General features: G+C 33.8%; 1 pseudogene; it reads left to right on the forward strand.

Moving 5' to 3' along the window:
* Positions 1 to 215: 215 nt before the first annotated feature.
* LOC140176764 (chaperone protein dnaJ 15-like) lies at positions 216 to 5,995 on the forward strand (annotated as a pseudogene).
* Positions 5,996 to 7,285: the final 1,290 nt, after the last annotated feature.

Below are 7,285 nucleotides of genomic sequence, written 5' to 3' on the forward strand. Positions count from 1 at the left end.
GTAAATCCAGATTAATGAGGCTGATAGATACAAAATGGCATTCACAGTGCCTTTCAGACAATATGAATGGAATGTGATGCCTTTTGACCTAAAAAATGCACCGTCTGAATTCCAAAAAATGATGAATGATATTTTCAATCCTTTTTCCGACTTTGCCATCGTCTACATAGACGACGTGCTCATTTTTTCACAATCCTTGCATGATCATTTTAAACATGTGCGAAACTTTAATGCACACTATCAGGCATAATGGTCTAGCAGTTTCTAAATCAAAGATTGGTTTATTCCAAACTAAAATCTGTTTCCTTGGTCACATGATTCACCAGAGAGCAATTACACCCAAAGACAGGGCTATCCAATTTGCAGATAAATTCTCTGATCACATTTTAGAAAAGAATCAACTCCAAAGGTTCCTTGGCTACATAAATTATATAGCAGAGACAAGGATTGTCAAACAACTCAAACTTAGTGTCAAGGAACTCCCTTGTCCTTACCTTCCTGTTCCACAAGCTTTCAAAATTGTTGAGACTGATGCTTCAGATCAAGGTTATGGGAGCATCCTAAAACAAAAACTTAATAATAAAGAGTGCATCATTGCATTTACATCTAAGCATTGGAATATTTCCCAACAAATTTATTCGACTATAAAGAAAGAAGTTTTAGCAATTGTTTTATGTATTTCGAAATTTCAATCTGATTTATTAAACCAAAAATTTCTGGTCAGGATAGATTGTAAGTCTGCTAAAGACATTTTACAAGAAGATGTAAAAAATCTTACATCCAAACACATTTTTGCTCGCTGGCAAGCAATTTTAAGCCTTTTTTATTTCGAAATTGAATACATTCAAGGAATCTCAAACTCTCTCCATGATTACCTTACCTGTGAATACGTGCAGCAAAAGCCACCACATGCCTACAAAGGCAACATTAGCCTCTGTGAGAGGCAGAGGCACCCGCCTAATCCTATCAGGGCCAAGTAAAAAATCAGGATCAAGCACCCCAACTGGGTCTTCCACCCAACAACCTACCCCAATAATCCAAGAGCCAACTGAGTCATCTACTCAGGTCTCAAAAAATATAGTTGAGTCATCTACTCAACCTTCAAGTAGCCGAACAGCCAAGCAAACAAAGGCAAACTATGCTCTCCCAATCAAAACCTTGTTGGCCTTACAAGATGCAAGTCTCTCAAAACTTCACAAAAAATCCTAGGCTGATATATGTGATAGTTTAGATGATAATGAAATTGACCTGACAAAACTTTTGTCACAAGTAGTATCCCAAAAGACCATTTGTAATGACCCAAAAGGTAAAGTAATTACCCAAACAAAATTACCCCAATCGATTCAGACCCAACTCCCAAATATCCAACCAAAACCACAATCCACATACATTTCAAAAAAAAAATTCTCATCTGTCCTCTTAATGGAACCTGAATTCTAGGAAAAATCACCTTTTAAGGTAATCCCTAAAGTCTTCCCACAAGGATTCCATTTTAGACCAACAGCTATAAACAAAACCAGACAGTTTTATAAATTCATACTAGTGGATTCAGATTCAGTCTCGGTAAAACACTACAAAGACTCCAAAGACGCCACCAATACAACCCATTCAATCATTCAAATATTAAAAGTGCTCACCCTTACCCAATTTGAAAAAAACCCAAATAATACCAAAAAATTTTCTCAACCTTTTGACCCAATAGGATATTCTAATTGGGATTATGTAGACGCCTGGACAAGAGTATTTTAGTTACAAAATAACCAGAATAGACATTCCTGGCTCATCTACTTCAAGAAAAATACCAATTATCATTTTCCAAATTAGTTTACCCAATGGCAGGACTATTTTGGCCCATTACCAGAGACCCTGCCCCCACCTGCCGATGAGGGGTTTAAATTTTTCACCAAAAAATTTGACCAACAGGAAACAAGCATCCCTACAGATCTTAAATTTTTTTTCTACATTTGCACTGGCCTGGGTATTCTCATGGCAATACAGATGTGGAAAACAGGAGCACTCAAAGGCACCACCGATGCTTCAAATAAATGCCTATGTTAAATGGTGGTCTCAGTTTGATGCAACCGTGGCTCACCCAGACATAGTCAGAAAATAGTTCAACGAACACCCTAAGTTCGTTAAGCCATTTGATCATGAAAAGTCAATATTTCTCAATCAGAAAGTCCAAATTGCTGCAGCCCTAGCAGGGGCCCAATCAAAAGAAACACTAGCAAAACACCTCCAACAAATCATGCAGATGATCGAAGAAGATAAAGAAGACAAAGAAGACCCTAGTTCTTCAGCAGAATCCTCAAGTGATTATAATCAAAACAAAGACGATTGCTTCGGGATCAATTTAGGAGAAGATTAGATAAGCATTTGAAATATAATTATGTAATTCCAAAAAACAAAAATTGTATCAACATGTACTGTAGAAATAGTACCGGTTAACATAACTTGTACTGCAGAAACAGTAGAATCTAAGTCTATAAAAAGAAACCTCAGCAACATTCTAAGGTAGAGTTTTTTAGACACACAAGTGTAGAGAGAGAAACAAGAGAGAGAGGCTCTGAGAATCCTTTGTAAGCCTTTTTCTCTCATCTTTTCTTTCTCCAAAATTAATTCAATAAAGAGCTTTCACTTCTTCATTTTCGTATTTCCTTTATAAAGCTTCTGCACTGCATATGTGTGCGGACTACCGCCACATCTAACTTCATACTAATTTGTATATGCATGCGGATTAGTGCCGCATCTAACTTCATATATAATTCCTGTCTTTGCATCTGCATTCATATAAATAATAAACATTAATTTCATCTTCACTCTTTTTCCTTATCACTCCTAGATCCACTTCGGGCGTTTCTAGTATATATATGTATATTAACTTATACTCTCTATAATCTTCTTGCTTTCTGTCTTTCAATTTGATATCTGTACTGTTAAATAATACTTCGTTAATCTAATCTTTTGTGTTCTGCAGCTCCAGCAAATCGTCGATTCATTTATGATATTCATTGCTCAACAGTCTGGCATAAATTCCAGCATTGAACGCATAACCCTTCTTCTATCAGGCTTCTATGACACTGATTTCTCTCTGAAGGCCTCTATGGCATAAAAATATTTAACATACCTTTCTTTCCGAATACTTATGGGATAAAAAGCCACCCTCTTGTTTTTAGTTCTTGCCTCCTAATTTTTTAATCTAATATTTCAGGAACAGAAGATTAAAGAAGGAGTCTATACGATGGACACCAAATAGTCTCAAATCTCTTACTCTGTAACTATTCTAATACTAAGGGTCGTTTGGATAGGTTCATAAGTGACTTTTTTTAACTTTTAATTTATGAAAATGTGTAGTATTAATGTCTGGTACAATTTTTAAAACAAAATTACAACTTTCTAAAATGCTATTTTGGTGCTTAAGAAAAGTTAAAAAAATGACTTCTCTCATAATAAAAAGCTTTTTATCACTTTTCTCTTAAAATAAGTACTTTTAAAACTAAAAAAACAAACGCAAAATAACTTATTTATAAGTTACTTTTAATACAAGCATTTATTATTTAAGCTATTTCTTCAAAAATAACTTAATTAAGTTGTTTACCCAAACTGGCCTAATACTAGTATTTATGTACTTCCATATTCAATGTAAAAGCTACTTACCTGAAATGTGTACTACATATCTATACTTGATTTATTTGACTAAAGTTATACGTGTCATGCATGTAGGATAATATGAAGTCCAAGCCATTTGTTTTCATATAAAGTTAATGTGCATATGTTCTGCTTTTGTTTTCCTGACTTGCATCCTTTGGGTAGTAGATTATTATCTTTGCCATTAATTGCATGTTAATTCTGTTTATGGATCATAAATTCATAATTTTTATTTGCATGTTAGTTCTTAAAAATGTACATTTCAGCGGCATATACTTCTTGTTGGAAGTGAAATTGTTTTGCTTTTATGTACTATATATCTTTTATTATCTAAGCTATTTTTCCAAAAACTTATCAGGCACTTGATGCTGATAGCATGGATATGGAAATTGACTTGTCTAATCTAGGGACAGTCAAGACAATGTTATAGCTTTATTCAGGTGTGATTTGGTACAAGGTTGCTGCTTGATTTTGAAAATTACTTAACTTCACTTTGCTTCTTATTCTATTTGATTATAGCAAGCTGGATGTCCCTATCAAGACAACCATTTCAGCTAATGTTCTTGAGGAAGCTCTGAATGGGACAGTTACAGTCAGACCGCTTCCACCTTATTAGTCTCTTGGTATTGTATTTGTTCTAATTATGTCGCAAGTTGCAGGTAGAGAAGCAATGTGCTCACTTTTTGTTGTGACAATAAATGAGGAGCAAGCTGAGTCAGGGATTGTAATAATAGTTACTTCAACTGCACAAAGCAAATTCAAGGTACCATTGTACCTTTGTTTATAGTACCCTCTAACTTTGTTAGTCCATCTGGTGTAGTTTTTGGTATTGGTTGATGTGGATTTTAATGCTTGAGGTTGATTTTTTAGTTACTTTACTTTGAACAAGATGCAAATGGTGGCTATGGTTTAGCACTGCATGTAATCTTTGTTGTTTTAATGCTTCTACATTTAGTCTCCCTTTCTTGTTAGACTGGTTTTACCAAACTAAGTGATTCTAAATTGAAATTACGATAAGCATGGTACTAAGCTTTTCATAGTTGATTTGTACATTACATATACTGCAATTAGTCATAGAAGTAGTGCATGTGCAATTACAATTGAGTGTATATTTAGTAAATAGTGCATACATTTTTTTCTGTACAGGAAGATAGTGAGAAAACTGGCAAGGTGACATCTGCCGAAATGTGTTTCTTACATTTTCAAGTGCACAGAATGGATTCAACAATGAATGCGATATGAAGTTAGGTTTCATTGCGTTCCTTTTTCCTGTGTTTTAAGTGATTGTTTGAAAGTGACGGTTACTTTTAGTGCTATGGTACAGTTAGCGATGGCCAAGGATCCTGAAAGGGCTTTCTTTAAAAGGTTGGAAGGTCTTCAACCTTGTGAAGTCTCGGAAGGCACTCCTCTGAAAAATTTATTTTTCCTTTATCATTCTTTGCTTTCTAGGGTTATTTTTGTTACACAAAAATATATTAACACTAATTCAACTTGTTATCATTTAGGGGATAACTTTTTTAAGACTGCTAGCTATACAATTGAGGTAGTATGTGAAAAATCATATGAAGATACCACCCAGAAACTTAACGACATCGAGGCTCAGATTTCAAGAAAGAGGAATGAGCTACGCCAATTTGAAGCAAAATATAGAAATGTTACTATTTGCTTTACTCAATCGTGGCTTATGGTTTATCAGGCATTGGCTCGCTACCAGAAAGTGACAGAGAGATATGTAAAAGAAAAACAATCTGTATGTTCTTTCAACATGTGCTGTAGTGACAACTGCATTTCTGGAAATGCTCACACTAGCATAATTTTTAATTATAATGTTTTCCTTACCTGAATTAGTTAAAAGATGAAAAGATCATCTATCCGATAGTGTGTGGACCATACATGGTTCTATGGGTAAAGAACAAAGAGATAAAAAAGATAACTCAGTTGTTGCCATCTGAAATCATACAATTACAGCAGCAGGATCAACAACAGACTACATTATCTAAATAATAATCAAATCTTTTCTTTCTTTTTTTTAATACTTTTGTGTGCCACATTATCTTATGTGAATAATTATTTTGGTAATATTTCATTAAAACATTATATGGTATTTCATAACATGTGGTTTTTGAAATAGATAACGTCATCATGGGTTGGCTACAAAATATATCTGAAGAAGGATAAGAGGAGGAACAAGAAGGCAAAGTTTTCTTGTGAGGAAAGCAGTGATGATGAAGAAGAAGAAGCAGCAGCAGAAATAGCAAGTGAAGTGAATTTTGCAGATGAGATAAGTGGAATTAACACAGGACCTCCTTCACCAACTTCATCTAATGAATCCTCTGTTACGAGTTAATTATTAGAACAGCGAAAATGGTTCGAATGAGTTAGGAAATTCAATAGGATTTGCTTGCAGCATAGGTCTTTTAATTTACTAGTATGAAGAAAATCATTTAGAGCCCTTTGGAGTTTGGATACCCATTAACAACTTTTAATTTACTCAATACACTTTGTTGATGTATAGTTATTACTTATTATTATAGTTGATGTATCAATATACTTTGTTTATATTTTGAATTATATTGACTTGCTTGTTTATAGTACTTTTCTTTTAGTTTGATAATATGATAAACTTCTTTAAATTTATATTTATTTTGTATGAAATCAGGTTTATTTTGTAATGAAAAATCTAAAAAAAATACTATTTTACCTTACTGATGGATTTACAGAAGATTTTTCATCTGTATTCAAAGTGGAGAATACTTTTCTAGGTTCTAATTATTGACGGAAAATCTGTCGGAAAATCTGACGCTACTTACCGATGAAAAATCTGTCGAAAAATCGGATGGGTAAAGCGAAATTGAAGTGACGATTACTAAAGAAAAATTTGTCAATAATGGAAAAACTGACGGATTTTGGATGCATGGGGAGACCATTACCAAGGAAATCTGTCGATAACGGAAAAGAATCTGTCAGTAAATTACCGACGAAAAAAAATCTGTCGATAAGTAATTTTCGACGAGGCTTTTACCGAGAGACAAAATCCATCGGTAACCAAAAATTTATCGGTAAAAAAGATCAAATCTGTCTGTAAATTCATTTGTAATAAGCAATTTTCTGGTTGTGGATCAATTTTTTTGGCACCACAAATTTTCGAATTTTTTTTTAATATTGAAAAAAGTGTGGAGTTATACGTTTAAATTATCATAACGATGTGTAATACATTATTGTGAGAGACGTCAGAATTAATAGTAAAAACGGCAACGCTATTGAGACGTAAAATAGTGATGCCATTTTTTACAAAAGGTCAATGACGTTTTGTTTGCATGTGTGACTCTGTTCACACTCTCTCTCCCGCTCTCTCTCTCTCCGTTCCTGAAACACCTCAACTCCATTCACTTCCCCTCATTTCTTTTTCTGCATAAACCATCTTCTTCGATCTCCCTCGTTTCATCACTTTTTCAAATTTTTCTTCAAATTCCACTTGTATCAAAATCTCAAGGTTAAAGAAGGATTCTGGCAAGTAAATGTTTTTATTATTTTCCTAAAGTGCAGCATTTTTGGTACATTTTTATTTTTTTTTACATTCGAGTATTATACTTCATTTTATTTTGATTCAATGACATTGAATGCAAATAGCTTCCTG

Source organism: Arachis hypogaea, chromosome 12 (assembly GCF_003086295.3).
Source record: "Arachis hypogaea cultivar Tifrunner chromosome 12, arahy.Tifrunner.gnm2.J5K5, whole genome shotgun sequence".
Classification (NCBI taxonomy): Eukaryota; Viridiplantae; Streptophyta; class Magnoliopsida; order Fabales; family Fabaceae; genus Arachis; species Arachis hypogaea.